The sequence below is a fragment of the Drosophila kikkawai genome, chromosome 2R, assembly GCF_030179895.1.
Source record: "Drosophila kikkawai strain 14028-0561.14 chromosome 2R, DkikHiC1v2, whole genome shotgun sequence".
Taxonomy (NCBI): Eukaryota; Metazoa; Arthropoda; class Insecta; order Diptera; family Drosophilidae; genus Drosophila; species Drosophila kikkawai.
Genome location: NC_091729.1, coordinates 9,001,093 through 9,009,921, shown reverse-complemented (window position 1 = coordinate 9,009,921; position 8,829 = coordinate 9,001,093).

Below are 8,829 nucleotides of genomic sequence, written 5' to 3'. Positions count from 1 at the left end.
ACTATTGAAACATTTACATACAAAACAAGTCAAAATCCTACAGTCGAGTGTGGTCGACTGTGAAATATATGGTACCCAATGCATTGTGGGTGAGGTTATGAGGCAGTCATGTTTAGATTATAAAATCTAAAAATGAGAGTTATTAGTTAATAAAGTCATATGTCTATTCCTATTTAAGGTATTATAACTTTTTAAGTCAAAAGTTTGCAACGCAGAGAAAGAAACATTTCCGACCCTAGGTAAGTATATATATTTATATATATACTAGGTAAGTATATATATTTTTTTTATCAGCATCAAAGGCTATGTCTGTCTGTCCGTTTCTACGCAAACTAGTCCCCCAGTTTGTAAGCTATCTAAATGCAGATAGATTTCTTGTTAGAATTTAATATCCTCAATTCCGCACAGATCTTATTTGTATACCCTTGCGGGATATTATAATCTTAGCCAGAATTTTTGCAACTCAGCTAAGGAGTCATTTTCGACCCTATAAAGTATATATATTCTTGATTAGCATTAACAGCCGTCCTTCTGTTTTCTACCAACATCTATATTTTTCCTTATCCACATATTTTCATCTGCTTTGGGATATGGCCATTTAGTATTACTTCAGAATTTCTTTTTTAATTTTATGAAAATCAGAGATCATTTATAGCTGCCATAGGAACGATCAGTAGATGTAGAGAAAAATGTAAAGCTGTGAAAAACCAAAACTGTAACACTTTAAATATAATATGTATAATAGGTAAATTTAATAAAATTTGTTATTACTTTGTTTTTGATAATTTAAATGTGATTCCAATAAGAGATCTTTGAGATCTGTTGTTTTATACGAAATGGCAAAACGTACAAACGAACATGGCTAAATCGAGTTGGCTGGTGATGCTAAATAAAACCAGAAATATTAAAATTGAATAAAATTTTGAATAATGCTAAAAGCAGCTCAACTTTGAATATGAATATGAAAAGTATTGGGGTTTTGAAAAACGAAGCTCTCTGAAATTGTGGCATGTAAATGTAATGCAAGTATGAAGACTACCACAAACCCAGTTATCAATAGAAATCGAAATACATCAAAATTTTTGTTTAGCAATATTAAAAAATATACCCATAAATATTAAACCTCGGGCCACGCATATGCCAAAGTGGCCATTAGTTGTGGGGATGGGTGATTATTCAACTAGAGATTGTTTAGGCGTTTTCGAAGTCTTTGAGAACTTAGGTGTTTTTGTCAAAGTTTTCGTAATTTTAATATAATTTAGCCCACAGAAAACTAATTTCACGTGTAAAATGTAACTATGTATATATAAAGTACTAATGTTTTCCTTTAAATTAAGTATTCAAAATCGAGCTCATTTGTGGTTGTTCAAACATGAACACGGTTTTAGATAAGAACGCATCTGTTAAGCATTAAATAAATCTCTGCCGCAGTGCACGGTCTAGCACTTGTGTGCATAGCTATAAGAAACAGCCACTTGAACCTATGTAACAAGTAACCCGAAATATGACCTCCTGTGAGCGGTCTGGGATTGTTTAAGATATGTGCTATCGGGTTGACAGTATGCACCCTTATCTCACTTAAAATACTTCCCACGATCGGGAACTGTCCGATGCGTGGGTCTAGAACTAAGATCTACAATGTACATTCTCATGTTAGCTATATAAGCTAGGGTTTGAATGGAATAAAATCAGTTTCTTACGAAAACTCAGCAGATGAAGACTTCTTATTTATTTTGGAGCTCTTTCAGTGGTAGTAAAAAAAAAAACAGGCTCAAAATCAAAGGAAAGTTTATTTATTCTTCAATTATTTGATTTGCACTTTTTGTCTGTTTATAAAAATGGTGCTAATCAATAATCCAAAGACCATTTTTAAATTTATATTTTAATATTGTGTTGTTGGCCGTACTAACGAAGTGCAAAAAGGCTAGTTTTATTAAGTATAGTGCACATCAAAGGAAATCTTTTAATCAAACAAGACCCCGGGATCTAGAGTAGGATATGTTATATGACTGTTTATATACATTACAGTCGGGAGTATGTATAACAGGCAATAAAGGAAGTCTTGGATCTCGCAAACTGTACATATATATAATATATTAAAAATTGTCATTAACAGCTAAGTCTGTCTGTCCGTATGAAATAACAAAACTTGGAGAGTTAGGGAGTAAGAGAGACAATAGAATTCAGAGCAGAGTTCTGCTTTTGAATTTGACAAAACGAAGAATATATATGGTTAATATATGACCCAACATACTTAATAAATAGGATAATAAGCATGTGAGTTACAAGTGCCAAGATCACATACAGATCATTATATTAGTAAGGGTTTTCTCGTTTAACTTTATGTGGACAATGCTTTGAGTGCTAAAAATGTGATAGTGGAGAACAGCCAATATCAGGTTTCTCACCAATGGAGTAGCTGCTAACATAAAACCAGGATCTATAAAAGTTATCTCATGATCAGTAAGCAGAAAGCATTTTAAGTGTTAGTATATTGATTTTACCAAAGGATCGCAAAATGTTTGTAGAAATACCTATACCTTTAAAATGAGATTTAAAAACCTTATGGAAATCAGCAATTGATGACTAAATCAAAGAATTTACTCAGGTCGCTAAAGATCACATCAATATGCCTTAACTTTAAGTCCTTAGATATTAAGGTGGCAGTATTGTAAAGCATTCGTGAGTTATTAAAAATTGCAACTAGTAGGCCTGGCACACTGCTTAAGAACATAGTTACCTAAGTGTCACTGGAACTTGGAGAAAAGCTTTTTATTATTTATTATTAAGAAATAGCAAACATCTGCCATTGTAAAACTATATCTTTACCTCTGACCGGATAAGGAGTGACTCACATCAGGTGGACAAAGGCAAGTGTAGGTGTCATAAGATATTTCGTTTATTAAAGTCATTTCAGCATACAACAAAGAGTTCAGGTCGTTGTAAAGCGAACATGAAAAGATCACGCGCCTCGAAGCTATATGCTAAAAGTAACGTGATAGTCTGGAAGGCACTGAGAAACGTATTTGACTAAGAAGATAACTGAAAAAATATATCCGTTGATTAGTTTATGAAGGGTTAGTTGGTGTAGGGATCATTAAATTCCTTACATCATCATTTAAGAAAGCCAAAAAAAACCCTCTAGCTTTAAGTAAAAGCTCCAGTAGTGGGTAAATAGAACTCTAAGATCCGTTTTTTAAAAAGGGTCCAAAAAACGGGTTTTGAATGAGAAGACCCCCTTAAGTTCGAGAAAGTATGCTACATCACCAGTCTGAAGATGGAGTCAGTCCGGAACAGGAACAAGAATTTTAAGTTTAACATTTTGCGCCTACTTTAAAATATTGCAGATTCTTTTATTTGAAACTCAATTAAATATCTATATTAATTTCAAAAAGTCTAGTGATATGCTGACCGGGGTACTCATAAAAGCAAAGAAAAAATGCACTAATATGATTCAAAAGCGCCACTGCCAACTTTATTCGATGTATTATATCAATTAAAGGGGAAAACAGGCAAATCAAAACGCATTTATAAAATAATAAACCCATGGCCGGAATCGCTTTGTAAATGCGGTAAATCTTTTAAAAATTTCCAGGTACCTAGCTACCGCATAAATTGACGCGGTGTTGCCTCTGCTCATTTATCCCCCTCACTCTGCTGAATAAAACAATAAGAAGTTTAAAAAAATGCGATAAAATTAGTTGCACAAAATCCAAAAACTATTTCATCAAAAATGCATAAAATAATAATAAAAACGAGGCTGGAAAAATAAGAGAACCGAAAATAGAAAAAGTTGAATTAATGAAATATTTATATAGTACACAAAATGAAAGCGCAAAGCACAAAAAAAAAGTTGTTATATGTAAAATAAATAATGTATAAAATATTTATATAAATTGCAAAATGGGCACCTCCGCATAAAAAATAAAATCAGCGTAAAGTGCAAAATGCGCAGTCGCCTCTATTTTTCTATTGAGTGGGCGTGGAAGGAGGCCTAGAGGGGTCCTGGTGTGTATGCATATATGCATCTGCGGATATATAATGGAATATATATAAAATGTCAAATGATTTGTTTGTTTGCTCTCTTTTCCCCCTGTCACGAATGCAGCTGACAAAAAACTAATGCAAAAAACAAATGGTTAGTAATATGGTAAAAAAATCTGAAACCGTGGGGGGTTTGGTTGTCAACTTTTAGGGTGGGCTTCAACGCAGCAGCAACTGCAGCCAATTCAATTAAAAACCTGCCACTTAAGCTCCTGGAAAGAGGTAACGCGGTGGCCTGACCAGGAATGCATAGTTGCATTTGACAGAAGCCCGAATTTCACAGGACACACGCAGCGAAGGATATTAGAAATATTTTTTCCCAGAATGTCATAATAACAATAATACCGAAAAATACATTTTCGATATTTTCTGATCAAAGTTTAAAGAAGCTCTGCTATTTTTTTAGGTCCCAACACAATTCTTTTTTATCCTTTGAATTTAAAATTTACAATTTGAAAGCCCCTTCCATTTCCATTGATCTTGACACAAAAATATTCGACTGGCTTAGATAGAGATCGTATCCCTTCACAATGGCTCCAACAGAGCATCAAACTAAAATCCAACTCGCACTCGCAAACAGACAGCCGACCTGCACACGGTCGCAATTTTGTATATAGCACAAATTTTATTTGAATTTATTTTTAGTGCTTTTTTTGTGCCGCAGTCTCCCTGTTGGAGGAAGGCCGCTCGGGGGGCTGAATGCATTTTGTTTATATTTTTTTGGGCGACAACTACAACACTAAACTGCAACGATACGTGCAGCGCGAGTGTGTGTCCGTGTGGTCATAATAAATAATAAAATACAGGCACGCACACTGCCACAAAAAACGGGGTAACTGGGCTTGGAGGGAGGCCGGCAGGGGACGAAAAAAGCGTAAATGCTGTTTGAATTTTGCGCACATTTTACGCCTGATCGAAATATTTTGCGCCATCCAGGCGGTAAGACCGTTGAAAAAAGTCAGGCGCAGGATCCCCCTATGCACGCGCCTACAAAACTTTTATTGTGCCCACCGATGTTTTTTCTGCTTTGACGCGTCGACCAAAAATTGCCAATGGGTTTTGTTCGACGGAGGCCAGGGGTTCAAGGCTAGGACGGGGAATGGGGAATGGGGCTGGGGTCCTCGTTTAGACCACGACCACGGTTATGGTTATGATTGTGGTGTGATGGCCCGCTCGAGTTCCATTGGCTGGTCTGCTGTTTGTTTTGCGTGGGCTCCCTGCATTGAGGTAGGCTAAGCAGCTGAGAGCGGCATGGAACTATAGACTGTTGGCGCACACAAATGTTTGGTTAATCAGTTATAAATCCCATTTATGGGTGTGGTCTAAAAGCTGTATGCCTGCACTTATTGATGCAGAGCGCGCCGATTTCAAAATATTTACAGAAAAGTGTGTCTGTAAATATTTCAAACTACGTTTGGGACTATTATTTGTACTTTAATCTAAGCTGATCAGTTTCTGTTTTGCGGTTTCTTAAATTATAGTTAAGTTGTAGCTCGGAAATATGCATTCTCTTAAGAACTAACTAAGAAAATTGATCATTCCCAACGACAAGTAATTAGAAATCGTTCACCGAAAAGACTAGCACTTTAATTTCGGCACAAATCGCAACACTTGCAAGCCATCAGCGATTAAAAAAAATCCAATTCCATTTATTTGCTTCAATCAATTTTAATCAAGTCCAGTCGCAGGATGCACACGTAGAAGGAGACAGAGTCCGAAAATACCGAGACACGGGCGACGTCCCGACTTGGCAGAGTCATCGCATCTTAGGCACTTTCCCTCCCCAGACTGGGACAGGTGTGGGTTTATCTTGGGGTTATTACCGCTGAGTGTTGCCACACAAAATAATGCATTAGGGGTGACAGGGCCAGGGACACGGAACAGGGCAACGACAGCAGCTGCGTCGACTGCTGGGGGCGGACAACTGCAAGAGCCACCCCCCAAAAGGGCACACTGCACTCGGCTCCCCAGCCTCCTGAGCACCGCACGCTCGGTGATTTTCCACCCAAGCCCGACTCTTTGCAAATTGATGTGACCGAGTGTGGGTTTTCTTGGGCCTTTTCGGCCAATACATGGCCAATACCTATGTACAACAAAAAAGGCAAGTTGTCTTAAAATTTAATGAATCCTCGTGCTAGAAAGAGAGAGACCACACTCCGGGACTACCAAATCCTTGGGCCTACTTGCAGGCCAATCTTTTTATGTACACGCATACATATGCAGCTGCCTGCACTTGTTGTTGCCTCTCTTACTTGTCAGAGCCTGCAATAATAAGTTTTCCATGCACTTAATGTCAAGTAAACAGAACACCCCTCCTCCAGCCGCACCACCCCTTCTCGGCCGGCTCATCGACTGCATTTTCGGCTGCTTGCTTCGGCCAACGACACTCGGCACACTAGGGGTGCACAATGCACCCACACTGGTGCAGCAGGAGGCCGACTTTTGCATAGTTTTAGGCGCCTTCCAACACATTACGCATACGCACGGTTGCCCGGCAGGCCCCCAGTGTTGATGTTGTTTTTGTAAGTGCAAGTGCAAGTGCAACGACAACGACTGCAGCTGCAGCTGCATCTGCATCTGCATCAGTAGCAGCAACAGCAAAGGCAACTGCCACTGCATCTTCGAATTTCTTGTGCAATTTCTTAAGATCCTGCCCAAGCTTGCCGCACTACTCGCACGGGCCAGCCAGCCCAGCCCTTCTCACTCGCACCCACAGCTAGCAGGCATTGCAGCGTCTTCCTGGGATTGGAAAATTTGTTGCTGCTTCATTTTCTTAAAATTTTGTTCAAATATGTGAATAATTGCAAAAGGTTCGGGCTCGGGCCTATGTGCCTGCCATTTAATTTTCGTAGACGAGAGCGAGTGCCAGGGGGGAAAGGGGGGATTTTCTTGAGATATTACCAGTACATAATATGGAGAATATATTTTGCAATTTGCAATGCAATTTTCCTTTGCTTTGTCAACCCGCCTGAGATTTACATAAATAACTAAAATTTTAATATATGTTTATTAAAGCTCCACTCTTAAGCAGGCCTCTCCCAGCAAAAAGCATTTAGACTAATTGCGTTCAACTTTTGATTGGTTGGCCATTGATTGTGCAAAGTATTTTCTGTATACAAGCCTCACAGTGTGCGATAAACTGGGGGCAGCATTAAATTTGCAACTGCCGATGAGCAGTAAAAAGATCTGCCCGCTTTCTTGGGGTTATTGTATGCTCATTCATGCACATTAGACAGAAATGTTTCGGCAAATGTCCAAGGTACTGAAAATTACAAATTAATATTTAAGTTCAATGCTTGAACGAATCCAAAATTGACATTATTTAATAAGCGAATTGGGTACTTCTTTTATAATCTATATATGGATTGATCGAATGTATTATGTAGCTTTATTATAAATCATTTTTTACTTCTGATTATCTGGTCACTAGTCTTTTTATATAAATATTTTTTATGCGGCATAACTAATGTACTATTTTTCTTAATCATGAACAGTATGTTCAAATCGCTGTACCGTTTTAAAACAGTTGTTGAAATTTAAATAGTAAAGCTCTATAAGCTCTAATTTTTTCACCCAGTTGAATATACTACTTGTGAACTATTTCCTTGATGACTATTTTAAATGACTATTTTGTCTCCTCTGATACATTCTTTTTCGAGTGGAACTAAGATACCCTTGTATTAGGGGACCCCAAGCTAATGATCAAATATTCAGATAAAATTTATTTGAGAGCTACTTTTATAAACAGAGATTGAGTAACCATTGTGACTTTCAAGTATACAAAATAGCAGACTATGAACAATTTTTCCGAATCGTGTTCAATCCAATGCAAGGTATTATTCCTCCTTGATAAATCCCGGTGTTATATGACTTTCCTCACTACTAGCCGTATCCAAGAATTCCCCACACATTTCGTAGCTTTGAGGCTCTAGCCAAGGAACCGGCAAAAAGTGACCGAAATGAAATACAAGTATAAATTGCGTGCGCATTGCCAGCGGCAAGGGCGACACAGCAACGTAACAGAAAAAAGCAGCACATAATGGCGCAAGACATATCCCTCGAAAATCTCACAGCCAGTCAAGGCGATGCGATGGAGACTTGGGGACCCAAAAAGGAACGAAAACTGGAAGTGGGACGGGCTGGGCCGGAATGGGACACATGCGCTGGCCGTACAGGGCACCCCGAAACCCATCAAATCTAATCTCGCAGCGTAGCTGCTGATGCTACCCGGACTCTGGACTTCGGACACTGGACATTGGTTGCTTAGGACTCCGACCTTCTCCCTCCGTTTTCAGACCAGACCTTTGCTGAGCATTCGAAAAACTAAGCGGACAGCTTTCTTGGAATGCTCCCTGCTCCTGCTCCGGTTCCTCCAGCGGCCAGAACGAAAATTGATGACCGGCCAGGGTCTGCTGGTCGTTCTGCCTTTGGGTCGCGGGTATTGGAGTGGGAATGGCAATGGGAAGGGACTGCCGTCCAAGGTGCGGGGGGTGTTTGCCGGATTCGGTTTGGTCATTGGCGCTGCGGCCAAAAGAAGTAATTCATCTTATTTTTTCCCCACAGCCCCTCGTCCTTTCCATTCGTTTAGCCTCTCCACCTTCTCCTTCTGGCTTTCTTTTCCCCTTGCCCACTTTTGTGACCTTTTTTCCCATTCGCCTTGGCGACGGCATCTCAAGACGCCCACATGAGTCAGGGCGAGGATACGCCAAAAGGATAATGAAAGGAGCGCCAGAACTTTGCCATAGAAGGGGGTTAGGTGGACCCGAGAAGGCGGTGTGGCGGATC